The following is a 27,955-nucleotide window of genomic DNA, read 5'->3' as shown; positions in this document are numbered from 1 at the left end:
GCACCACCTCCCCAGTTTGTTACTGCCTGTCTTACTCCGAGTTTCTATAGCTGCGAAGAAACACCATGACCAAGAGCTAGTGGGGGAGGAAAGGGGTTGTTCGGCTTACGGCTTACACTTTCACATCGCTGTTCTTCATCTAAGGAAGTCAGGGCAGGAACTGAAGCAGGCCAGGAACCTGGAGGCAGGAGCTGATGCAAGGACCATGGAGGAGTGCTGCCTACTGGCGCTTGCTCGCCATGGCTTGCTCAGCCTGCTTCCTTCCTTATAGAACCCAGGACCACCAGCCCAGGGGTGGTACCACGCACAACGGGCTGCAACAACCCCCACCCCCACCCCACCAGCCCAGGGGTGGTACCACCCACAATGGGCTGCCCACCCCCCCCCACCTCCTCACCCCCTGTCAATCACTCATTAACAAAATACCCTACAGGCTTGTCTACAAACAGATTTTAAAGCATTTTCTCAATTGCGGCTCCCTCCATTCAGATAGCTCCAGCTTGTGCCAAGTTGACACAAAACCAGCCAGCACACCGCCTCATCTTCACCTAGATCTCTTTTTGCCTACTGAACCGGGACTTGACCCTCCCTTCTCCCTTGCAGTCCCTCCGCTTCCCTTCTTTTTCTTCTACTTCCCAGTGTTTCCCCTCATGCTAAGGAGACTACAGGTGATCTGCGTCCTCTCCTCGCCCTCAGCTCCTTATTCAGTCTGCATCCTCCCGTCCATGCCATGCCTCTCAGGTGGACTTCGCTCTTGCCCTGCCGAGCCCAAGGATTTGCAGCTGAGAAAATGAATATGAAACACCCCTCCCACCCCCTCGCCGCCCATCTCCAGCCTTCCTCCAATTCTCTGCGTCATTGGTCCTTCTTAGATTAAACTTCCTGGATCCTGCCACTTACTCTCCTCCTTAGACAGAGGCAGAGGGCCTCTGAATCCCCTATTTTATTTGCATATCCCATCTGTTCCTTTCTTATGGAAACCCAACTCTTGCTTTATGACGATGAATTTTGACTTTCTCCAATCTCCTTATGACCTAATTGGTTGCCCGCCCCCGCTGTACCCTCACCCCCGCTAAGCATAACTGTTCAATTCTGGCCCTACCCACCGGTCCCATGAACTCCCTCAAATTTGCTGCTGCTACATACAGGAGTGAACTTGGGCTCCCTGGTTCTAAACTCACCCTTTATGCCAATACCCGCAACATACCTCTGTGTCCTTGCTACCCCAGATGTCTGTGGGCTCCACTATGCTCTCTTAGAGCTCAGGAGCCTGAGTCAAAGCCTCCCTTTTGTCCTCTTGCCTCAAGCTGGACTCTGCCTTCACCTCATCACTGCATTTCTCAGATCTGAACATCAACGTTCAGTTTTTGTTTCATTGTCTTTCTCTTTTGCCCAGGACACAGTTGACACCTAGGGCTCCGGTGTCTACCTCTAACAGTGGCATTTTGCAGGTTAGGGCTGGGCTTCGGTTTCCACCTTCCTCTCTGCTCTCTTTACTACACGTCTGCTAAATGACCTCAAAGCATTGTGCTCCTAGCTGTAAAGCACTTTTTAATCCACCCTGTTTTTTTTTTTTATCTCTTCCTTGGCGCTTCTCGCCCTCAGGAACATTGAAGATCCATTTCATAGTACTGTGATCTCTCCTTGGACTTCTTTTGACTGAGCCCTGTAAATATTTGGTAAATGCAACATGTTTGCATAAGGCATTGCATATTCAACCTCCTAACAATGCTCCATGTGTCTGTGGGCCTGTGGGACTCAGATGCTAATTTCGTGGCTTCCCAGGAATTTGTGGCTGACATTTGGTGACCACCCACCTAGAGTTCTGTAGATTTTCTGCATCTCTCTAGTGCATCCTGCATGCTAGCAGGCTGTGCCCGCCCCCCCTTTTCATGTGTCACTTCCTACTAGAGAGATGTGCTCTTGTACTAGAGAGCATCCTGAGACCAAGTGAGTCACCAGACATCTAGATCCCCACAGGCTCCTGGTTTCCCCTGCTTTTGCATACATCTAGTTCATTCTAAGGAAATGGGATTTTTTTTCCCCCCTCTCAGGAGGTATTTAGGTTCTGGTGGCTTGATTTCAGCTTATGTTGTTGTTTTTTTCCTAGAGGGCAAAGCCACACTCATCTTTTTTGATCTCTCCATCCTAGGGCTCATTCCACTGAGGCACTTGCCCCCCATGCTCCTTCTGTGTCTCTGCACTATCTTTTATACCACATGATTGCAAATGCGCACACATTGTTAGCCTCGTTTGAAGGTTATTTTAAATATAAAACCAAAGACTATTCATAACCTCTATATCCATATTGACATATTTGGACTATTTCATCTCATTGGTTTTGTTATTCTCTCTCTCTCTCTCTCTCTCTCTCTCTCTCTCTCTCTTTCTCAAAATTCTTTTTCCTGGCCCATTTGAAGGAAATATGTATGCATCATGGATCTATCCCTTTAAATATATCTCTGCACAGTGTTCCTGACAGCAGGAATGTGTTCTTACAAAACCTGGTTCGGTGCTGACCATTGTAAATTTACATCAGTGTGATACTGGTCTCCAGGCAAGTCCCAGATGTCTTAGTCAGCCCTTCAGCATCCTTTAAAACACCACTTCCCTCCTGTCTAGATTCAAGTGTAAGGTGAGTATCACACTGAGCCTCTCCCTTCAGCCTGCTTCAGCCTTCAAAATGTCTACAATCTGCCTTGGTTTCTCATAACTATTTTAAAGAAGAACCCCCCCCATTTGCATTTGGGATTGGGAGGATTTTTTTTTGCTTATGCTTCTAATTTTGTTATTGTATTGTTCTAGCGGAATCAGGGCCCTACTATGTAGCCCTGGCTGGCCTGGTACTTGCTGTGTAGCCCAGAACGACCCCAACCTCATGGCAACCCTTCTGCCTCAGCCTCCTGCCTGTTGGAAATCACAGGTGCACACCACCACACCCAGCTGATGAGGCTGTATGTTTTTGACTAAACTCTTGTTGAGTGGCATGCCTTAATCAACATGTCACTTCCGAGGTGACCCAGTGTCCATCTGGCTCTCATTGGAGGTGCTGATTTGGTTCAGCTGGGCAAGGTGTTGCCTTGTTTGCCGTTACACAAGGAGTGTGTGCTTTCTCCTTCTGGACTTAGAAGCCGTCTGTGACCTGCAGGACAGGCAAAGCCCCTTCTCCATCTCTTCTCTTGGATTTAGCGTCCACTCACCATGTTTGCTCTTTGGCCTTCCCCAGGGTGGTTGCAAATGCTTCCCTAACCCACGTTTCTTGTCGTCTTCGTCTGGGCTGCTGAGATTTTACTGTCAGCAAGGAACTTCTCCCCGTGTTGATTGTAGAGATGGACTTGTGAACTTCTATTTATTTGATTTTTAAAATCCTTCTGCTTTGCTCCATTATTTGAGGCTCAAATTGGCCCTGATCTAACCCAGTTTCACACACACACACACACACACACACACACACACACACACACACACACACAATTTCAAGTGCCTTGCAAAGACTCCAGATCTCCTCAGAACACAGTCCTATTGTGATCCGCACAGGACAGTGACTTAGTTGTGGGATAAAGAGGGGAAAGTGTGCCTTTTCGATGCTTTCTTGAGTTCATCCCTGATGGTGATCATTCACAGCTGCAGCACAGAGATCAGAGGCACGTCTGTCAAGTCATTGTGCGGCTAGGAACCGTGAGGTGGTTTGTTATGGTACTCAGTGTTCTGTTGCTGTGTACAGGGAAATCCGAGAGTGTCAATCACTGATGCTAATTCTTCTATTGGCACAAAACCATGCTAAGGCTAGTGTCCATCATCAACAGTCACACGAGAATAATGAATAAGAGTCAATAAGTAGAAATACTTTTTTTAATGGGAATTATAACTATAGATGCCCACAGGATTGGGGAGGTGACCAAACAAGTGAAGGTGGCTAACACTTAGACAAGGGTGGACTGCACTACTCAACGCCCCTCAGAGCGGCTTCAGCGACCCCCCACCCCCACCCCCGCACTCCCCAGCTTCTGACTTGTTGCTTTGATGGAGTACAGCTATGGGGACTGTCAGATCTTGCCATTTTCCAGATTTGTGTGTCAAATTTAAAATCTCCCAGCGTTTACACCTCATCGCCTAATTCTAAAAACATCAAAACACACTTCAGAGCCATGAGCTAACCATCCCCTATCTATCAAAGTAAGGTTAGAGACTTAGGAGAGGGTGATCTTTAGTGAATTTTCCAAATGATCGTGTGGGTTGTTTATTTATTTATTTGGTTTTCTTACTTTTGTTTGGTTGTCCCCCCCATCCTCCCCCCACAAAGCCTTCCCATTCCCTTTGATACTACATTCAGAATACAAAATGAGGGATGCGAAGTCTATACTTTAAAACCCCAAACATTTTCTTCCCATGTACATCTGAAGTTCATAGCCCCGCCCCCCCCCGCCCCCCCCCCCCACATGAGCAGCAGTCTCTATCTGGCCTTCATAGACGCAGAGCTGAATTATGACTCTCTTTTGCGGGGATGAGCTAGACCGATGGAGAGGCCAGTCCTACTTGCCAACGCTCACCCAGCCCTTGCTGAAACCCCAGTGCTAAGATCCTGTGAGGTTAGTTTGGGATTTCACCGAACTGATACCAGGAAACCTCTGCTCGGTGAATTCTTTTGTTTCCTCTTGTTTTACCACCTTGCTAAGCAAACACACTCCGAGAAGACGCAAGGTGTTCCGCTGCAGCCAAACGTTATGCCTAGTGCGCATGCTCCCTCAGTGTGTCCGTCCCGTCGCCCTCCCCTCCCCCCCCCCATCGTACATAAGAAGTGCCAGCTTCTAACACGTTATACATTTCTCCGCGGGCAGGCTTTCTCTGTGTTTCCATCTTCCGTTCTGAGACTAAGTTGGACTTTAAACGTGAAAGTGCAACACATCTTTTTGACCTACTAAATCAAATAAAACCTATTGGTCGGTTCCTGTTTAGAATAGACTATCAGTTTTCTCTTGGCTCTTTACTGTCCTTCCTGATCAACTTTCTGTCTCCTCTTACTAGACCCAGAAGCATAGGCCTCCTGACAGGACATTTCCAATTCTTTCTGCTCCCTAACAGGACGTTTGGAGTGTACAAGTGTCATTTACCTGGCCAGGGGACACTGGATTATGAATGATGCCTAAATTTCCTGGTCTGTCTTCTTTATATTTTTAACTAATTAAAAATATCACAGGTTAGAATAACATTTAGCTATTTCCCAGTAATTAAATTTCAATATAGTCTGAGCTTTTGGGTTAGGGAATATTCTGAAGGTAAAATGCATTGGCTTACTTACATCTAAATTCATGTTTTTGCTTGTTGTAGCTCATTTTGTTCCATTTAAACATATCAGTAAAAGGAAACTTATTTCCTAGTTTTAGTCTCAAATCTTAGTTATGCACTCTTTTTAAAACAGCAATAATTCATCTGGAAAATGTCCAGCCATCAATATACAACATAGTCTAATATTGTTCCCTTAGAAAGTATAGCTCACATTCCTGTAACATTAGCCATTTGAACACCAGATAACTACAAGAAACATCTGAGGACTGTGTGTGTGTGTGTGTGTGTGTGTGTGTGTGTGTGTGTGTGTGTGTGTGTGTGTGTGTGTGTGTGTTTTGTTTTGGTACTGAGGGTGGAAACCAGGGTCTTACATACACTCAACTGTACCTCCAGCCCATCTTTGCCAGATTTTTAACCCTTGCTATTCCAGGGGTCTGGGCAGCTCTTCCTCATGGCAAACTAACAAGCCCTCCTTGGGGAAAGCCATCTCCTGGTGTCTCCCTGCCAAGGGCTAACGAGTTACCTCCTGTCCTGGTTTTTGCAGACTCAGCCTCCAAGAGCTCAAACCTGAAGCACAGTTGCTCTCGCCCTGTGTTTACTTTCCTTTCCAACCACATCTGGAAGCCAAAATTTATAAATGTATTTCCAAGCCTTACAACAGTTTACTGAGTTTGGACGTGAAGGGAAAGGGAGGGGGAATGAGCTTCTGCGACTTGTCCTGGGCAAAATGGATGGGGAGTCCGGTGGCGGCCCTTAAAGCTAGCCTTGTTTATTAGCATCTGTGGCCCGCCTGCAGACAGCAAAGGCGTGAGCCGGCTGTGTTTGTCTTGGAGGTTGAATCCAGAGAGTTCCACGGAGTGTTCTCCATATATATACAGCCTGGCATCTTTTTAGCCCACCAGAGGCCAAGGGAAGGAGACAAAGGCTGTTCAGAAGTGGAGGGCCCTATGTCTCATGGGGGAGAGCAGGAATGGGCATCCAACCCTGTTTACAGTTGGGGCAGTGCAGTGGGTGGGCCACTTCTTGTGACGTACTTGAGGCTTAAAAAAAATGGTCATAAATCTGATGTCTGTCAAACAGGCCTGGCATTTTCTTTTCCTTTCACAACCAGGTTTTGTGTGACTAAAATTTTATTTAAAAAAAAAAATCTTTTTCAAATAAGAAGTCCTCACAGGTAGGGTAGGACCCTCCTTCCAGTATATACACTGGGGTGTTTGGGAGAAGCTGTGGTCTCTCTTCTTCGCTGGAAAAAGGAATCCTTCCTCGTTGTGTCTCAGTTTCTTACTTACTGAGGGGCAGGGTCAGCCCATCAGAATGGCTGAACACCCAATGTTCCGCAGTCAAGAACTTAGTTTTTGACCAGCTAGCATTGGGTATGATGGAAGCACCCCAGACAAACCAGTAGCTCCCCCCTTGAGAATCCCCACTACGCCCTAAGTGCAACAGGAACCAACGGGGCGATTCATAGGGTGCCAGTGCAGGGGGAAGGCCTTGCTGCCCGTGGCTGCCAGCCACGGACCCTCCGCTGCAGAGAAATGTGCCGGGGGATGTCCTTTGGAGTGCGTGGTTTGGCTCTCTGAGATCTCACGTCTGAGGTGAGTCCGCCAGAGAGAAAAGGGCACTTTTTGTGGTCAGAGTTTGGGGCTTGGATGCAAAGCCTGGACAGAGGGAGTGTGTGCCCGGAGAAGGTGTGGCCCACCAAGGAAGAGAAAACCCCCATCTGTGAGGAGACTGGCTGCCAGGACTCTCCACGCAGGGAACAGTGAGTAACTGTTGGGAAGCTTGGCCAGTTCCAACGCCCAGGTGTGCCCTGGCCAGTCAGGTGTGTCATTTTGTGTCACGTAAAGGAACCCGAGGGTCACAGTATCCACCTCTGCCCTGTCCATTGGGAAGGTAACACCATCAAGATGGCCATCACCCTTTGCTGAGGTGCAGGCCGGGGCTCCTGTCCTGTTTCCTCTCCCCTCAATCTACCAGATCATCAGTTTCACTTTCTCCTGACCCAGCCAAGCTTCCAGCCCTTGGATCTGAAAAGATCCTTGCTTTTCAGGGCTTTTTTCCTGGCCCCTGGCCACGCTTGCATGCTTGGTTATTTGGGCTTGGTCGTTGAAGGGTGTGAAACAAATTGGACCAGAGAAGGAAGCTGGAGCTTAACCCAGCTGGGTGGGATTTCCCTGTGGGCTGTGGGTGGGGGGTGGAGGAGATCTGTCCCCCAGCAGAGACCCCTGGAAGAAACCCAGCCCCCGGCGGGCCAGTACTTTTCCGTTGGTGGGTAGGGCAGGGGAGAGGTGGACCTTGAGCCGGGGACCTAGCAGCCTAGGGATTTTCCAAGATTTCCTTAGGGAAGTTGTCCCAACCAGGGACAAGGAACCAGGGAGCCTTCATTCTATTTATTTATTTATTTATTTATTTATTTATCTATCTTTATTTATTTATTTATAAACTGCCTGCACTGTGATAAAATGTTGAGCGAGCACACAGGAGGCTCCCATCAGTGCCTGCCATGATAGCGTGAGCATCTGAGAAGGTAGCCACCCTGGACTGGGCTCTCCTCCTCTAGAACTGGTTTTTTTTTATGGCTCAGTGGTAGGTGCCAGAGGTGGGCAGGTGTTGAGGGCTCACGTCTCTTTCCTTGCCTTACAAAGAAAATTGCTTTTCAACAGCCTTGTGTCCTCATGAGTCCTATGTTGTCTCAGGTCTAGGTTTTTTTTTTTTAACTTTTCCAGACTTTCTGTGTTCTACAGTGTAACCTTGATGCTGGGTCCACACCGTTTATTTATACATGGTCCAACCAGCCATCAGTCCCTAGTGTTAATTTGTACGGTTGACTTGGCTGTGTTCTCTTACTGTTCTTTCTGTAGAGGGGTCCTTATTTTCACTGCAACCTCTTCCCGCCCCCATAGCGTTCTTCCTTGCAGAAGCATCAGGATGCAACATTGGATACACGTGCGTGTTCAGGACCTGTGTCCTTGAACGGCACACACATGAGCGGAGGGTTTCTCACCAGCAAACCTGGGCCACTGTTATGTTGTGTGTGCCCTGTCGGCGCTGAGCTGGGAGCCGTGGGTGAGATTTGGGGGTGTAGGTGTGCACTTGCTAATGGCCAGTGTGCCTTCTGGATTCCAGCGTCCTGTGCACCCCTACCTGATACTTCCAGACAAAGACAGGGCAGAGATGTGACCACATTCAAGCCTGATTAATTATCTCACAGTGTGCTAATAATCAGAACTGGGGGGTTATAGTGTGTTCACGTTAGACGAGGAGAAAGTAATGCACAGGCCAACAGCTGGTCTGTTTGCTGTTAGAATTGCAGGACCGCGCAGTCACAGAGACGTTTATTCTCACCAGGAAGACTGAGTTGTGATCTCCTTCCTCTTCAGCAAGTGTTTACAGCCGCCGGGTTCTGCGTTTGCGCTGGGTAAGACGAACCTTAGTCTTACCTTTGACTGTGTGAGTGACTAGGTGACACTTTCACTGGCCCGCGGCCACCCCCGCCCCCCTCAACAAGGCTGTTTGTCGCAGGACCACATCTGCTTGGTACTTTCTGTAGGAGAGCTCAGAGAGCCTGTGTGTTTTGTCACCCACTGTAGCATCTGTTGAAGCTGAGAGTCTGCCTAGATATTTGGAATTTTGGAGTATTCCCCCAAGCTTCTGGTTGAATGGCCCGGGTGCTGTGACTTATCTTCAGGGAGAACTGGAGGAAAAAGTGTGAATCCTGCAGACACTGAGAGCAATGTCTGATAGCTAACAGCAAGGCTTGGGCACCTACATTCTAGCCTTGTCTGTGTTTCCAGCCTAGGACTGTCCTTTATGCCAAAGCTGAGCATCCTGGTTGTATGGATTGTATGTAACAAGAGAAAAAACAAACAAACAAACAAACAAAAAAACAAAACAAAACAAAAAAAACCGAACAAGCATCTGGTCCAAGCTGTTTATAAAAAAACGTCAGTGTGCACACCAAGGGTGCGGAGGCAGGCTGTCATGGAACTCAGTTGGCTGAGGGTTTCCATAGCATGGCTTTGGAATCGATCTCTAACATCGAGAAAGTAGGTGCAGAGAGAACAGAAGATCTGATTCACCTGTGGCTGGATGGTGAGTTCAAAGCCAGCCTGAGAGTCATATGACATCCTTTCCTAAAAACCAAATAACAAAGCCCCGTAAGCAAACAAAAAGGTGAAGACTATTTTCTGTTTTTCTTTCGCCGTTAGTGCCTGCCTCTAGATAAATATTTAAACAAGTGTATCTGTATTTTTCCTGCCTAGGACAGAGGCTTGGAAATATAAAATAAAGCTACTTCTTCCTACAGTTGTCCCTGACTAGCGAGCCGACTTAAGATGTGATATTATAATAGCTTCCCAGGTTAATGGAATGAAAATGAATCAGAGACGGAAGGGCTCAGAAACCACTAGCGGATCTGGACACTGGGAATCCATGATATTTTCAAAGCTGTCCTGCAAGTTGCTACACACACACACACACACACACACACACACACACACACACACACACACACACACACACGGCCCCAGTGTCTGGTAGATTTCCAATAGCCTTTGGCAATTCTTGGAATGGAGATTTATCACCCCAGCTTCTACCTTCCTTGTCATATAATATTTTCTCTCTCTCTCTCTCTCTCTCTCTCTCTCTCTCTCTCTCTCTCTCTCTCTCTCTCTCTCTCTTTCCCCTTTTAGGAGGACACCACCATGTTGAATTCCAATACTACCTTATCCTAGCATGGCTTCATCTTTACTAATGGCATCTGCCGTGATGATTTTTTTCCAAATAAGACCACATTCTCAGGAGTACAAGGACTTCAACATATAATGTGTTACTGGATTCAGCTCACTCCATAATAAATGATAAATGACCAACCTCCCAACAAAAAGTTTAAGTGGGGCTCAGATTTAACTTCTCCGAGCAATATCCCATCACGGCGAGTTCCTTGAGTAAAAAGCTATCATGTGTCCAGGAGGAAGTTTGTAATTTATGGGGGAAGAACAGACGAACCTTCCCAGTGCTTCCTAGACATGTGCCTTAACGACCTGCACACTACTATTTCAAAACATTTTTCTTGTGTGATTCCACATGTTTTATGTTAAAACTGTGCATGGAGAGGCCTCGAGTACAGCACTGCATGACATGCAGGATATGATGAAATCATAAAATGTTAGAATCTGTGGCTTTTCCAAGACACTGAGCCTAATTGTTCTGTCTTTCTGTGTCTCTGTTTCTGTCTCTCTGTCTCTGTCCCCCCAACCCCCAGTCTCTCCTAAGCCAGATGGAAGAGTTGTGAAGATCTCCTGATATCAGATAGAAATGTTTTTCCTGAGGTAACCAGGACTGCAGGAGACAGAGAGAGAGAGAGAAAGGCCCCTGGCGTGACTCAGTGTCCCTTCTAAGTATGTGGAGCACTTCTTTCAGGTGCGGCTAGGCACTCTTATTTTAGGGGACACCAGTCCAAACCAGCTTCCTCATTGGGTGGAAGAGAAACGTAAAGGTCTCCTTGAAGTCAAAGCCCTAACAATTGAGACCCCATCGTCAAGCAGGGGCGGAGCTGCCTGCTGGCCAGTTGTGAGGGGACATTGGCCAGTGGTCAGCTGTCACTCCTGAGGGAGGCTTCTGCCTCCTACTACCTGGAGGCTAGGGATGCCACCACCATCCTCTCACATACACAGCAGTCTCCATCCCATAGCGTTGTTTGCTCCTTGGAAGCGCCAGGAGGCGGTGTCATCTCCAAAGCCACAGTGTAGTGGAGGGATGCTCTGGTTCTCTTCACTTTCTTTTGGTTGTATAATGTTGGCTTTTGCCTGCCTTTCGGCTTGAGTCCCTGGTTATAAGACAAGCCCATTAAAAACAAAAACAAATGAACAAATAAACAAACAAAACACCCAAATTAGCAAAACAAGTGTCATCTGAAGGGACTCTCTGACTTTAGTTTAATAGATACCTGCATGTCCACTCCAGGCTAAGTAGCTTCTTTCTCCTCAGGGTCTTCTGATACACTTCAGGAGGCCCATAGCCACTGCTGATCCGTGGCTTCCACTGGTTGAAGAGCTACCGTTTCCTTTCCTCTGAACTCACAGATCTCCAGCTTTACCTCATCCTTACCTCCCAACTTGGTCCTCGTGTGTCTCTAGATACCCCAGGGGAGACAGGAAGGATGAGGAGCAACGATCCCGAGCCAGCTGATGGAGATGATACTGCCGCATGAATGGGGGTACCCGTGGTGCCGTTCCTGGGCTGCCTTGGGGTGCCTCTCCCTCAGCTGTCTGGCTCCTACTCTAGTATGCTTTGATTCTACATCTGTTAAGCTCCTCTCATTTGCTTCCTTGTAGCCAGTTGACTGCCTGCTACCTGAATGCTTGGTGCCTATGGTGATGTCGCTAGAAATTTCTTCCCAACCAGATAGGTCTAACTGCCAACTTAACCATGAGACAAATAGCCTGGAAGCCGCCTCTTCCCTACCAGTCTTCCCCAGCCACACCTGCGTCGTGACCACGTTATATGCTAAGCAATGTTACGTGCAATGCATATACATTTGTGTAACCCATTTTAATCCATGACAGATAATAGGAATATCTGCTGTAGGAAAGTGTTCTACCACTGAGCTGTGTCCTTAAATTTATGAGACAAAGCCTTACTGTATATTCTAGGCTGTTTTTTTTTTTTTTTTAAACTCACAGTCGCCCTGCCTTAGCTGGGCATGCTAGGATGACAGGTGTGTTTCATTGTGTCTGGAAGGTTGGTTATGCACATTTCTTTGTTATTGCATGTGCATGATTTGGGAGACGTGTGCCATGCATACCTGTGGTGGTCAAAGGACAGCTTCATGGAGTAGATTCTTTCCTTCCATCTTTTTGTGCTCTCTACGGCTAGAAGTCAGTTGGCCAGCCTAGTGTGGCAAATGCCTTTCCCTGTTGATTCATCTCCCGTCATGTAGGTTGGCTATCTTGATGACATCACTCTTACTGAACGTTTGACCTTGGGAATTCTGGAGCCTGTCTTCTCTTCCCCATAGTTCTGGTGCCTGGTTTAATACCTGGCGTGAATAGGTGCGCAGTCAGCACCAAAGCATCTTTGTGGTGTGGAGCTGATTTTCGATAGAGGTTTTGCATGCTTATACCTTGTTTGGTGTCCTTATAAGACTGCTCAAAGGCTTTGTGTTTTCTTTCTCTCTTTCCTCCCTCCCCCTCCTTCCCTTTTTTCCTTCCCCTACCTTCCTTCCTCTTCCTCTCTCCTTCCCTCTGGCTTTCTCTCCCCAGTGCTGCTGTGGGCTTCACACACACCTACTAGGCAAATGACCTACTGTTGAAGTGTATCCCAAACCTCAGTGATAGATTTCCTTAGGAAAATGCCTTCCCCCAGAGGGATATGCGCCTTCTGCCAGCTGTGCTATCTGGGCTGGTGGCTTGCAGTGGGGTCAGATTGTGTGCAGGTGGTAAGGGTACCTATGTGCAAACCATGGACCTCCTTATGGCTGGCCATTATCATCTTCCAGTCTCTGGCCACTGGCAGAGACAGGGCACCCGGCGAGGGAGCCTGGAGCACTCTGGTCTTTCAGGTCAGCACATCTGTGTCTCCATCGTAGACTCTGTGACATATGTGTGCTCTATCACATCACATACTATCACATACTATCTTGAGTGTGAGCACTTTTGATGGGTGAGGAGAAGGAAGTATGGAGATGCTAAAGCATTCGCCTCAGGCTTCCAAGGTGGCATTCAGATTCTAGTGCAGTGAGACACTGCAATTTGCTATTTTTCATAGCGAGCCTGAGAGTTAAGTATGGTGGTATATGCCTGTAATCCCAGCACATGGGATAATTGTGAGTTCAAGGCCAGCCTGAACTAAATAGTTAGAACTAACCAAAACAACAACAACAACAACAACAAAACAAAAAACAAACAAAAACAAAAAACCACGAGTGAGCTGGAAAGCCATAGTGGGGGTTCATCTACTGTAACGCCGACTCTTGAGTCTGCTGGACACACTGGGTACCCATGTGGGAACTTGTCTTTTGGGCACACTGTGCATCTGGGGAAATGATTGAGAGGTCACTTAGGTTTTAGGGACAGGGTAGGCTGCCCAGCGTGGGAGAAGGGCACTTCCTTCCTGTGCATCCATCTAGACCCCAACCCAGGGATATGGGAGCCATCTCTGTCCTCAGCCTCATTGCGTAGTTATTATGTCAGAATTTGCCAATCAATAAATGAAGACACTTGGAAAACGAACAAGGGGTCTGTGTCGCGGTTCTCCCTCGATTAAAACACAGCATTGTGAAAAGTTCGGCCTGTCAGTCAACGGGGAAAGCTTGCGCCATGGAAAAGGCGATTATCCAGATGACTTTATAAAAGTATGAGCATTTGCCTGGCCGGAGCTTTTTAAATTAATACCGTGAGTTAACTGAATGACTTTTCATAGCTCTGAGAACTAGGCTTGGGTGTCTCTGGCTGAGGCAGATGGTGATCTGGCTTGCTAGGGGACCATTGGCAGCTGTTGGGGGGGGGAGTCCCTAGGGACCCATAGACTATGCTGGTTAGAGATGATGGGTCTGTCTAAGATAACATGTGTTTCTGTAGCATCCGTAAGGGTTTCCAGTTAGCGGAAGGGTTTCTTCTGCCAAGGACGTGTTGGGATTATGATCTTCTCATGTTTTCACTCACCCCATGTAGCAAACAAGCCTCTTGGGACCTTCCTCCCCTCACCCCCCATGTTGCTTAGGGTCATACTGTTTAAATATACCTCCCTGATTTTCTGTGATCTCATTTTTCCTTAAAATATCACTGGAAAGTGTTTTTGAGCTGAGTGTTTTATTTTCCATCTAAACGTGGTGAAACCCAGACACAGGGGCTCCGTCTTGGCACCAGGCTGGTGGACGTGGACCTAGGGTACCCTCTGTGGTTCACACCATCAGAGAGCTGGGAGCAGCCTGCAGCCACAGTGACATCACAAGGCTGCCCGGGGACACTGGCCTCTGGATAGCTGCTGGATACAGGCACCGTCTTCACTGGGTATCTCTCAGGACACAGATGTGGTTTGAAAAGAGAAAATGCTATGGCCTTTTAAACTTGTTTTCATTTTTTAAAAAAACCTTTCACATAGAATATTGGTCTCTGCCTTTACAGTCAAATTCAAGGAGTTATAGTTGGAAGAACAAAGTCAGGTCAAAGTTTGTGACTGTGGATGGAGGCAGACAGGGAAAAGGGGGAACCATGAGGGGTCCGTGGACCACAAGAAGCAGCAAATCCAGTCTGACAGGAGAGAGGGCACTGCCATCACAGAGGTTGTCTACATGCTGCTGGCCACGGAGTGTGGCACACTGCTGGTGCTCTACCTGACTGATGGTCATGTGCTAGACTGTGCTCTTGATGTTTGTGTGTATGAGGTCAGTTGCCCACCCTCACAGCTTCTAGGTATCCATAGAGAGAGAGGACAGGACACTTAGCGCTGTTGCCTTAAACCCTCACCAAAGGGCAGGAGTCGCAACAATGGCTGGGAAGCCAGGTAGCATCTCTTGGATGGTAGGATGTGGACTAGGCAGAGCGGATTAAGTACCAGAGAGACACAGAGCAGAGAGGGCCCTTCACGTTATGTAGATGCTAATAGAGCTGGGCTTCCTAGGGTTCTTCCACTGTGACCTCACTGTACCTGAGAAAATGATGTGTAGTCCTTGGCATATACGTACATAAATCCAATAGTTATTGACAATAAATTGTAAAAGAGATTTATTTCTTTAAAAATTCTTTGGTATGCATATAATTTTACCACTTATTAAAGGAAGAAACTAGTTGGCGTGGTGGTGATATGGACAGACTTGTTCATGTTTACACAAAGAAGTCTTGGCCAGATACTAACACTGCAGGGTGTAGAACATCTTCATTGAGTTTTAGAATCGATGGATGTTTTGATTTATGGCCGCCAGTCCCAAGAATGCTGTTTTATGTAAGTTGTAATACAAGACACAAGAAGTCTGTTCAGGGCCATTTTAAAAATTGCTAGAAGTTCTGACCTGACCTAAAGTAAAAACTCATTTAATAATTTCTTTCTGTTCTTAAAAAAGGATTTTATTTATTTTTATATTACCTGCATTGGTGTTTTGCCTGCATGCCTATCTGCTTGAGGGTGTCAGATCCCCCTGAAACTGGAGTTACAGTCAGGTGTGAGCTCCACGTGGGCATTGGGAATCAAACCGTGGTCTTTTGGTAGAACCTTGGTCTTCTGGTAGAAAAGTCAGTGCTCTTAGCCTCTGAGCCAACTTCTCCAGCCCATAGTTTTTTGCTTTTTTTTTTTCCCCTTTAATGACGTTCAGTCATTTTAAAACCAAACATTTTTAGCATCAATCCAAGGATGCACTAATTTAATACTTACGTGCTAAGGAATGATAACAGGAAAATGCTTTTTTTTCCTTGGTCCCTTATGCTTTTATAAGAGAAGAAAACTTTTCAGGTAAAGTAAGAACAGGACACAGTTCGCATGGCCTCCAGCAGTCTGGCATCCCAGCCAGGCTGTTTCTGGCAGGTCTGTGGATGTTCTGTGGTGTGACAGTAGCGTAGGAGGAAGGAAGGTGTGACTTGTTAGTGGAACTGGGCAGTGCTTACAAAGGCATAGTGAACACGCAGTAGTGACACTATTACTATGGAAATGTCCCATTGTCAACCCGTCCTGAGGCTGACTAGGCTCTATGCCCTTAGGACCAGACTTTAGAAGGCTGTTTCCTATCTGATGATGAAAGAGAACAGGGAGCCCCCTGCGCCATCAATGGTGGCATTGGGTCATGAGTTTGGGGGTGGTGAACTTGGGGTTGTGGTGACTGCCTTCTCTGCAGGCATCTGGCGACCTGGGACTTAGGAAAGAGACCAGGAGCAGGGATTCAAGGCATCTTCCGGGAAGAGGAACCGGGAAAGTCCCACGTGTCATGGAGGGGGCAGAGCTTCAGAGTTGGGGGTCCCAAGAGAGCCCTCTCATTATCACCCCGTGCTTGCACCTGGGTTGGCCTGTCCAGTTAGCGGGAGGACTCAAGATGGCTCTCCATCTGCGACCTATCTTGTCTGTGTCCTGTGGAGTGCAGACCTTTCAGTCGTCCTGGCCGGGTCTCTGCAGCTGTCAGGGGAGTGTGTCCTCTGCTGCCAGCCAGGGATGTGTGACAGACACCGAGAAGTATGTGCCTGTAGGTTCAAGACCAAGAAACACAGCCATCACCAGGTATCTCTGTCACAGCACAGGAATCTAGAAAATGCTGTGGAGCAGGTCGGTTCTACCCTGTGGGCTGTCCTCCACTAGGTCAGGACTCTCGGTCAAGTTCAAGCCAACACAGAGTGATTCTTTCACTAGAAATGGCTGCCTCTGTCCCTACAATCCCAACTGCCTCTGAGATGCTAAGTGGCATCTGCCATCTGACTCCTGGTCCCTCTCTGAATGGTACCACAGGCCCAACAGTAGAAAGCCCGTTCCACAACTCTCTTCAAACCAAAACCTAGACTCCAGCACACAGCATCCTGACCCCGACTTCCATGCTGTTTTTGATGTGTCCAGGAATCTTGCAATTTCTATTTTATGCTTTTATTTTATTTTTTATCTTATCTTATTTTATTATTTTATTTTTAATGATTTATTCATTTGTTTTATGTTCATTGGTGTTTTAACTGGATCTGGAGCTATAGACAGCTGTGAGCTATCATGTATGTGCTGGGAATTGAACCTAGGTCCTCTGGAAGAGCAGCCAGTGCTCCCAACCTTTGAGCCATCTCTCCAGCCCTATTTTATGCCTTTTTTTTTTTTAAAAAGGTGCATCTACTGTTTTATGTCTAGTTTAGAACAGTATGTACCTCATTTTTATTATTTTTTAATATTATAGTAGGATTTATTTTTCTTCACAAAGCAATGTCCCAATCATTTTAGATATACAAAAATGAGAAAACAAGTCACCTATCAGTTTAACACCCAGGGACAAACAAGGGGACCTCTTGCTTTCTCAGTCAGCATTTTAATAATCTGTGCTTTTCTGAAGTATTTATAATAATAGAAATAGATAGCACTTATTGATTTATTACTATGTGATAGGGAACATACAAAAGCACTGACTATATTTAATTTACTACAATAGAAAAACAAGCAGGATCCTATCTTAACATCTTTTCTATTGAAAAATAACAATTATGAGACCTGGGGTTGTAGCTTAGTGGTAGAGCTCTTGCCTTGTATTCATGAGGCCTTAGGTTCAATCTCCAGTAATGCCAGAAAAAGAAAGAAAGAAAGAAAGAAAGAAAGAAAGAAAGAAAGAAAGAAAGAAAGAAAGGAAATAAGAATTATAATTGTGGAGGGTGTACAGGGGGCAGGGTCTGTAACACTCCTCCCCCTGTGCTTTAATTGGAGGAAATTATGCCAAGAAGATACGCAAAGTGACACAGCTAGCTGGTGGTCACATTAAGGGTTTGCCCTTGAGCGCTCTGCCTCCGGGATGCATACAGTGTGTGACAGCATCGGCGAGGCAGCGTTGGCGAGGTGATAGCATGTTGGGCGTCCCTGTCCTGACCATCTTTCTTGGCTCCTTGCGCACCTGCCTGCCCTTCCTTCTCTCTGACCCTGAAATGACAGATGGCACTTTAGAGGGAGCGGGTGTCACCAACTGCCCCTTTCCCTTCATTAAGACCACACAGTCTTGCTGTTTCAGGGCACGTGTTGTTATCTCTTTCCAAATGAGTACATGTTTGCCTTCCACCATAGTGGATTGGAGCCGAAGATTTTGCTAGAGCCCTAGAGTGGTCGTAATCCGGCTGACGACACTACCTTTGTGCACTCTTGTCTTCCTGTTCACAGCTCATAAATGGACCACCTAGACTCCTCATGGCCTAAGCACAGGAAAGAGCATGCTTTCACTGCTGTAACTTAGAACAAACGCATACGGGCACGCGCTTACACACAGGGACCACAGTACCTATCAATATATGTTTTAGGTAGGTGAGTGTGGCCACAGACTGTAAACCCTGGTTCAAACTGGACTGCTTTGCTCCCATGCCGTCATGAAGAACAAAATGCCATCCCCTCCCCATGCAGACCTGGAAAGTCACCCTGGTCTTTTAGCCAAGCTGATCTGATAGAGGCACAGGGGACTAAGTTCATGGATAGAGCACGTTAAAGTTAGGGGAAATTGCCTCTGCCACTGCATGCACCACAACCGTTGTTTTCTAACAGTCTTCCAGAGACAGCCTGGTAGAGTATAGGTGTGAGTTCTTTCTCCATGACGGAGGCCTTGACTTTGAAGCCCTGGACACGTTGTCCTGTCTGGGTGGACTGAAGAGTTTGACTCAGAACAGGGCCCCCCATCTCATTCTGCAATAATGCTTGCTTTTGTAAGACGAAGGAATTGATGCCCAGATGCACAGACCCAACAAGCCCGTGCATCTGGGTACCAATGCCTTAGTGACCTAGCTATGTAATGACATAAGGACCCAGGTCCTAAGAGCTAGTATTGACCCATCCTGTGTTGCTGCTGGGGTCTAGATATGTGCGTGTACATGTGTGCTCTACAAGTGGATTTGCAGAGCTGATTGGAATAAATAGGAGATAAAGGGCTACCTGGGAAGGTCAATCCATCTGCTGACCTTGGATTGTGTTAGCGTCTACTAATCGGCTCCTTCTGTGGGGGTGCCCCAGCCTTTTCTTTCCTGTGGAAAATTCTACATCTTTCCACCCATGTGTGCATCACTGCTGCCCTCCTGGTTGCTGCTCGAGTTGCGTGTGGCTGGATTGGGCAGGTCGTGGGATGATCTCTAGGCAGCTGGCTCCTCTGAAAGCCGGGCCTGGCCAGTGTGGGGAGGGCAGGCAGGAGAAGAGGGCCCTTCTAACCTCCCTCCGTCCAAAAATAAAAGAGATAAATGAAGCCTAATCCTGACCCAGGGGCGAATCCCAATAAAGGTCTAGGTTAATTCTTCCTGCTGATCCAACCCTCGGATTCATTGTGAGAATTAGAGAGTTCTGAACCCTAATTTGCCAGATGAGATTGTATAATTATCTTTTATAGGCCTGAGTGTGATGTCGGCTTGGTGTTTGTGCTGCAGGGGCTGCCTGCCTGCCTGCCTGTCTGTGCCTGGACTTGGGAAGTCCCTCTTGTCAGGCTTAGCATCCCACACACAGGTGGGGGTGGCAGCTACTGTGGGCTCTGTGATCAGATGGATCCAGTAAGGTGCAAAGCTGCTCCCCCCCCCCCCAGGGGGGTACTTGCCTATGATAAAACAGGGGAGTTTTAAATGGAACTACAGGGAAAAGGGTAAATCCCATGCAAAGCCATGGTAGGGACCAGGTTCCTGGCTGGAACAGGCATCTTCCAGAAGGATCCCTCTAAGAAGCAACAGTGGGGCGATCAACAAGGCGTCTCAGCAAAGCCCACCAACTTTGGAGAGAGGAGAGAAGCAGGTTTTTTTTTAGGATAGAGTTGTGATGGTCATGCTCTCAGGATTTTATAGCTCCCTTCCACCATAAAAAATATTAAAAGTTATAATGGCATGCGGATGGCTAGGGCCCAGGCTGGACTGTTACATAAGCGTCACTGTGACCGCTACTACCACGACAATCACTTGCTCTGGTTTTGAAAGACATGAGAGCATCTCTGTGGATCGGTAACAGTAACCGTAAGCCTGGTGGATGTGTTGGCCTCAGAGGAGGTTCTGGAAATGGGACTCAGTGCTGTGGCCTCAGGAGAGCTTCTTGGCTTATTTTGTAGAAGTCACTCCAATTGGATAGTTCTTACTTATTATAATAAAAAAAATCATCTTCACATGATACATGGTTTGAGCATATGAAGGGGTCATGAAGGAGCTGATTTGGGTTGAAGTTGCAAGGGGTGGGCAGAAGAGAGCTGTGATGAGAGCCTGTCTGCTGTGTTCTGCTCTTTGGCCTGCTTCTGAAGTGTCCCACCCAGCCCTGTCCATCCACTGTCCTCCACAGGAAAGGGGCAGAAGGGCCATGCTGGCACAGTAGGAAGTACGTGCGGAGCTCAGCGGAGCTCCTGGGGTACATTCTAGGCAACATGCTAGGGACAGGGCGAAGCAAAGGTCTCTTGAGACACCCAGCTGCCTAGAGATGGGTCTCCTGGGCTGTGAGCCCAAACCTCCTGCCGACCTAGTCCCCCACAGTCCCCAGAAGGGGAGCTGCAGCCAGAGAGAGGTTTGGGTGGCTTGCCTGAGTTCCTGGGAGTGTGGGAGGTGAGGTGTCTCTAAACTCAAGCTACTTACTCATTATGTACTGAGGACTCCCGGTCTTGCATATTCTGGCCTGTGGAGATTTCTCAGTGGGTACAAACCTTTGTTGATACACAGGAGCAAGAACTTCAGCTTAGATCCCTTGAACCCGTATAAGAGCCAGATGCAGTAGTGCAGGCCTCCAGATCCCAGTGCTCTACAGTGAGTGGAGGATTGGTGAAAGCTTGTGGGTCAGCTAGCCTGGTTTCCAGGGCAGGTGAGCAGTGAGGGACCCTGTCTCTTACAAGGTGGACGGTGAAGACCGGTGCCTGAAATTGTTCTCCGGCCTCTGTAAACCGGCATGCACATCATGGCAGCTTTGCACCTGCGCTCTCCGTCTGTCTGTCTGTCTGTCTGTCTGTCTGTCTGTCTGTCTCTCTCTCTCTCTCTCACAAACACACACACACACACACACACACACACACACACACACACACACACACGATATAATTTTAGATGTAGATTCTCATGTGGCCACCTATGCACCCTGAATTCCCTTTAGCCACACCTCCAGCAGATCCTCAAAATCACTAAGACATTCTAGGAGGCTTCCCCCCAGTACCCAGGCCTCGCTGGACACCAGTCAGGACCACCGGCGTGGGATTAGGTCTCAGTACGATCTTACAGAAGTTTAGGGGAAGAGGAACCATTCCCCTCTCCAGAACACTCCCCAGCCGTGAAACTTCCAGAAGACCCCAGCCCAGGGTTCTGACCCACTGCTCTCCCTCCTCTCCCCTTGATTAAACAGGCTGAAGTGAGACTTCACGGGGCAGTGTGAGGACTAGATGGCCTCATGTTAAAATTAATTCTGCCCTCTACCAGAGGGAGGGGCAAAGCTAACACTGTTTCTATTCATTTGCGGTTTAGTTTGAATGAGTTTATGGGGTGTGTTCTACCTAATAATAAACTGAAGATGGGTGGATGTGGGGGCCACTTTGCAGAAAGCAGGAATAGAATTTTGTTCCACATGCGAGGGAGGTGCATGGGAGCCTGCAGCTTTGCTCAGTTCCTGGGAAGGAGTTTTCTATTTCTGCTCAGTTGGCCAGTGAGGTTACGGCTGTACTACAGTTCTTCTGGGCGCAAATGGTCTATTTGCTTTGCCCCACAGTCAGGGACCTATTGCAGGGGGCTGGGATGATAGGTCCGGTGATGAAGTGTTTGGTACGTAAGCCTGAGGATCCAAGTTCAATCCCCAGCACCGCCACCCATGTATAAAGCCTTTATAAACTCAGTGCTTGGAAGGTGGAGACAGGAAGATTCCCTAAAGCTCATTGTTCAACAAACACGCCTCAATTCCTGGGCCCCAGGGTCCCAGTGAGAGGCCCTGTCTCAAAAAGTAAGGTGCCTGACTCCTGAAGTATGACACTTGAGTTTCATCTCTGGCCTCTGTACATGTGTTCACGAAAACATACAGACCCACATCCCCAGGAACTTGAGGATGCAGAGCCTATTGCATCTGAGGCCCGAGGCTGGTCCTTGCCTAAGTTCATGGACGTGAGAGTGGAATGCAGGCCGTACAGACATGTCACTGGAGAGGCTGTGTGGTGCAAAAGGTCCCCTCCCCCTCCTCCATCTGACCTACTGGCTGATGGGGCTGGTTGCAGGGCCCCCACGGCCCCCCCCCCCAGTCCTCAGGAACTCAGGAACCCCAAGTGGGGATGTGTGAATGTGCACTCAGCCACTCACACAATTCCTCCCCTTGTATTGAAGGTTACCAGTTTTGCGTTTCAAGTCCGACTGTACTCTTTTCCCCCTCCTGTCTGTCTGCTCTCTGTTTTCATTTGCCAACCTAAGGGTCTAGAGTGATTTCTTTGAGCCTAATGATGGGGAGGCTTAGAATGGGGCTATTATCTTTAAACACCCTTTGAAATGCGACTCTTCCTGGTGTCTGAATTAGATTGAACAGAGGCCGGATTTAAAGATTAAATATCTGTTTTAACAGCAACAACAACAGCAACTCTGCTGATACCTGCACATTTGTTCAGGAATTACCTGAACCAACTCACCTGCTAGACACCCACAAGGGAATGCATACTGCATAGCAGCTAGCCGTATATAAACTGATGTTTACTGGAGAGTGGTGGAGGCTGGGTGTGGAGCCTGATGGCACAAATGCACCATCCTGTTGAATGAGCTCAGACATACAGTAAGTCCAACGTACAAAAAGAATGGGCTAGGAGTCCATATAAAAGGTCCGGTCAGGGACTGGTAAAATGCTTGCTTTGAAAGCATGGGAACCCCCAAATCTGTGTTTTTCTTTGTTTGTTTGTTTTGAGACAGTGTTTCTCTGTGTAGCCTTGGCTGTCCTGGACTCGCTTTTGTAGACCAGGCTGGCCTCGAACTCACAGAGATTTGTCTGCCTCTGTCTGCCTCCTTGAATGCTGGGATTACAGGCATGTGCCACCACACCTCGCTCAGAACCATATATTTTTTTAAAAAGCTGGGAGCTGGGAGTACTGACAGATAACAGCATACAGCATATAAATGCACACTTATATGAACACGCAGATGTGTACCTGCATGTGGCATGAATCTGCACACATATGAATGAACATACATAAGTACATACAAGTGCATACACATGACAGGTAGCACTCAAACTAGGGCAGCTCAGTGTTCAGCCATCCATTATTTTTCTATCAAGGCTAACTGTTAATTACTTGAAAAAAGATCAGGACCCATTGTAACATCTGTATTTAGTTAATTCTAGGTTTAGTTTATTATTTTTTTTAGAAAAACGCATTTCTTTTGAAGTAGTTTTGAATTTGTCATGACCCTAAAACCTAGTTGAGTGGGCTTATTCTGAATCTTAGTTTTAGTGCATATTAAAGAATGATTAGCAACTGTCAGCCAGGTGAGGTGGCTCGTGCTTACAATGTTGGCACTTTGGAAGCTGAGGCAAAAGGTGCATGAGTTCAAGGCCAGTCTGGGCTACATGGTGAATGCACGTTTCACAAAAGAACAAGTGAATGAATGAATGGATGGATGAATGAATGAATTGTAGCTATAATCCTTAAGTTCCCATGTCCCTAAAAGGCCTGACATTCAGGGTTCACCCCCATCACTTGGTGAGTCTAACAATGGTATGGTCAGCATCGCCCTCCCTCCTTCCAGAGTTAACCCTCCTCTTATTGTTTCAGGTGAAACCAGAGGTTTCTGCCAGTGTCGAACGAGGACAAGAGAAAGGTAAGTTATGCATGGCTGTTTTGGTACAGCTTTATCCCTTCTGTTCTTTTTGCTTTCAGGATTGGAGTCATGTTTCGTTGTATACCCCTGGTGCAGGACACATCCCTTACACCTCTGCGTGTCTAGCCCGAGCACAGGCAGTAGGCAGGGGTCTTGCAGTTTGCTGTTGGAGCAGGCTTAGGCAGCTAAAAATATAGCATGCAGTTAAACCAGGCAGGGCTGTGTTCTGTGCTTTCCTGACTGTCACTCAGGTTAACACAATTGCTCACACCTCTCATAACTGTAGCAGGTGGGTTACAGTATGCCCAAAGGCCAGACAAGGGAATTGAGTTATGGTCACATGCCTAACATGAAGTGGGTTTTGGGAGACAGTCAGGACTCAAAGCCAGGTCCGCTTTGTAGCTGTTCTGTATTGCCCTTTTGCATGGTGGAAGCCCCCCCCCCCCAAGACAGGGCCTTGATGCCTGTCCTTTACAGAGTTCACTGCAGAGACAGGCTCGCAGCATGTGGGAAGACTCACCAGGCAGGTGACCCCAAGCCTGCACATACAGGAGGTAGGCAACAGGTGGATCACACCTGCTGCCCTTCACGAGTGCAGAGACTTCCCTCGGGATTAAACAGGAGCTCAGAATGTTCTGGAAAGCTGCCGACCCAAGTCTGGTCCTAATAATGCTGGATGTAGAACGCAAGGCCCCTCCCTTTATCCAAGAGGTGGCTTTGCCCATAGCTGTCTAGACTCCTCCATCCAGTGTGGTTACAGCAAGTCTGGCTATAAATCTCAGCAGTAGGTCCTAAGTGGGAAGCTCAGAATATGGGTAGGTTTGACCAGAGACACCAGGTCATCCCTGTGTCTCCTACAGAGCCTGGGGAAAGGAGTGCTGGACCTGGTCAGGCCATGGGAGGAGGGCAGGCTGGAACTTTGCATGGTTCCTGGGACAGATGCATCACTTGGCAAGTGGGAGTAGTTTTTCTTGCTTCAATCTGGCCAGTTCTGCATTTGGTTGGGGATAGATGTCGAAGCTTCGGTTTCCTCTGTGAGATGGCGATGGTACATCCTGCTTCTTGGGAGGATCAGTAACCAAATGAACTAGGGCAGAGCCAAGGTCTACTAGTGTGCAGACTCCAGGAAGTACAAAGAGAGCCCTCTCCAAGCCATCTCCTCCCTCCCCCCGGATGCCCCTCTGGCTTTGGGTTTTGGAGAAGCAGATGAGGTACACATGATGTGTTCTACTCTGAGGGCTTCAGTCTCGCCTCCTAAAATAATCTTCTTTGCATCTTCATCCATCCATCCTTCCTTCCTTCCTTCCTTCCTTCCTTCCTTCCTTCCTAAGACAGGGTTTCCCTGTGTGGCCCTGGATGTCCTGGAACTCACTCTGTGGACCAGGTTGGCCTCAAACTCACAGAGATCCACCTGCCTCTGCCTCTCAAGTGCTGGGAAAAAAGACAGGGCCCAGCCTTAAGTCTTTTTCTTAAACCCAATATTCCATAGTTACTTGATGCCTTTAAGAAATCCATTGTTACTTGTCTTTTATTGTCCCAGCATCCACGTTTCCATGGATACAGCATCTTATGTCCCATTGGTCCCCCTGTTTTGCATCTTACCAACAAGACAAGATTCTGCTCTCTGCAACCCTACTTCCTTTCCTCGTGCATCATCCGTGAGCATTGCCTTCATAAAGCTTATAACCTCCCATGTCCCATGCGGCTGGCTGCTCCTTCACTTGGCCCTTCAGGGTGTCACCTGTGCTGCTGCTTCCAACTCCTCACTTTGGCCTCTAGGCAGTAGGTGTGGAAGAGCGTCTTGTTCCTGGCTCTATGCATCCCAGTTCCAAGTCTTCACTTTTCATCTGGGGATCCAAGGGGCACTGAAAAGGTGTCTGGATGACAGCGGGCTCCCTGATGGAAGTGTAACCTTGCTAAGTGACTGTTGTTGAAATAATTTTTTTTTTAGCTGCTGTCTGGGCTTGGTAACTAAAGGGCTGTGTGCATATTGGGGTCAGGGATAGTTAATAAGTGACCTGAGGGGATTTCCAGGCAAACTGTGGGTACAGCCTTCCTGAAACCAGCACTCTTGCCCTATATCAATCCTCAGGCCTCCTCCTCAACACAACACCAGAGTGTCCCCTAAGATGTAGCTTTTTTTTCCTCAGGCCTGAATGGCCGTAATTCCATTCTTTGTTCATTCGTTTAGCAGAGATCCATTGATGTCTGCCATCGCTGAGACTACACGAGTCAGGGGAATGAACAAAACAGGGGCGAGCCTGTTTTCATGGAGCCTGCCTTCTACTAGGGAGAGTGCAGGTGATGACCAGTAAAATAGGCAAGCAACTGTATAGCACACACGCAGCTGATGGGATTACAGAACAGTATAGAGCCAGAAAATGCAGCGCAGTGCAGTTGGAGGGAGTGAGCGAAGGCAGGTTGCAGTGTTCCTTAAAGGGAGATGGGTACTTGAAAGAGGGGACCGAGGATGCATGCCTTAGGGAAAGGCCCTGGGGACAGAGGGGGCAGTCACAACAAAGGACGGAAGCAGGGTCAGGGAAACACAAGGTGGATCTGAGAACCCAGAGCAGATGTGGTGGGGTCTCAGGGCTGGTGCACAAGAGGACCAGACCAGACCAGGAAGAGCCTTCAGGGGCCATAGCAGCTCTGGAAGGGGTTTGAATGACGTGTGTGCTAGGATTTGACTTTCCCTCCCAAGGCCCCTTTTGCAGGGGCTGGTATAGAAGTCCAGAGGAGCAGGTGGCTGGGAAGAGAGATTCTAAACTGGGAGGGGTGGTGGTGATGGTGATACAGATGTGCCCATCTCCCTCCAGTCTTGTCATATCCAGAATGATAGTGATGCTGTTGATGAGCTCAAAAGCCAGAAGGCCCTGGTCGCATCTCAGAAACTTCCACCACTGCTGAATTTGGAGTCACCTCTGGCATTGGGGTCTGGCCTTAATAAGAACACACACACACACACACACACACACACACACACACACACACACACACACACACACATACACACACACCTACCTGCATTCCCAACAGCAAAAGAAATGGGAACATAAGTGAGAGGAAAGAGACTCAATGCCCATGTCCTCTTGTTCTGGATGGCTTCCAGCAGGGGTGGGTGCTAGGTGTGTCCTAGGGCCACCTGACAGTGACGCCATCGGGTCTCAGAGGAGCTAACAGTCCTGAGAGTGCTCCTGTGTGGACTCCTAAGGCCTCTGCCCTGTCTCGCAGTACTATGTCTTCCTCTCATCACGCTCTTTCCCTCTGAGAACATGCACCCTGACAGTTGTGGAGATGAATGAAGTCAGCCATCACACCGCAACAGCTGTAAAGGAGAGGCAGGCTCAGAGTGCTCCGGGGTTCACATTGCATACAGAGGGTCTTTCAGAGAATGTGTCCATGTGGCATGGAAGCTGAGCCCATAAGACAGTGAATGCTTGGTGTCTCAGATGGACACCAGGCATTTGTCCAGAGTGTGTGTGTGTGTGTGTGTGTGTGTGTGTGTGTGTGTGTGTGTGTCTATGTGTGTGTGTGTCTGTGTGTCTGTGTCTGTGTCCCTAGTGGAAGAACTAGCTGCTGATCCTGGTGAAGCCTCAGAAACACAGGTGCCCTGTTGAAAATGCCTGGAGTGGGAGAGAGGCATCTTTGCCTGTGTGTTCCTACCAAGGCCAAGGCCAGGTGTGTTTCTGGGCAACTCCTGAGGACACCTCCCCAGGCAGAGCCTTGCCCTGCTGCCTCAGTAATCTTACAGGATTAGCGTGCTGGCTTTGCCTACTTCCTTTCAAAGAACTGTGACATCACTGCCCCTTAGCCCCCCAACACTCCTGAGTGGTGTCAACAAGAGGAAAGACTGTTGTAACGGATGAAAAATCTGACACCCCGAAAGGTCATGCCCTTTCCTCAGCTCCATCCACCATGTGTGTTGTGCGAGGAGAAGCTGCCACTCAGATGACAACTTCTACTGAGTCGGGGAGTTGAGAGGGAAAAGCTGGGAGCCGGAGCAGGTATCCTTAGTACAGGGATGAGCTCATCCGGGGCCTGGTGTTAACCCAGGGACTTGCAGATGGAACTTGCCCATGGGATGCAGCCGTGAGTCACTGCGGTTAGTGTCCCTGCATCAAGCTTCTTCTCTAAGCTTCCCATTGTCCCCTGGGACATCATGGTCACAGATCAGGGCTGGTGACTCACTGGAGACCTGTGCCAACTCTAGGGGTGGGGTCTCCCTCCTGGCATGTGGACCCTCAGTG

The 27,955-nt window shown here is 48.1% G+C and overlaps 1 long non-coding RNA gene across 2 annotated transcripts in view; it reads left to right on the top strand.

The window, feature by feature from the left end:
• LOC311579127 overlaps nucleotides 1-27,955 on the top strand; it is a 204,250-nt gene that overhangs the window by 104,639 nt on the left and 71,656 nt on the right. For both annotated transcript variants that reach the window (XR_014773061.1, XR_014773062.1), the window contains exon 2: nucleotides 23,663-23,708. This is a non-coding gene — a long non-coding RNA (uncharacterized lncRNA). The remainder of the gene's footprint in view (nucleotides 1-23,662; nucleotides 23,709-27,955) is intronic.

This window comes from Acomys minous (genome assembly GCF_964271855.1).
Source record: "Acomys minous genome assembly, chromosome: 12".
Classification (NCBI taxonomy): Eukaryota; Metazoa; Chordata; class Mammalia; order Rodentia; family Muridae; genus Acomys; species Acomys minous.
Note: the sequence above shows the minus strand (reverse complement) of the source record. Positions and strands in the feature narration are given on the sequence as shown.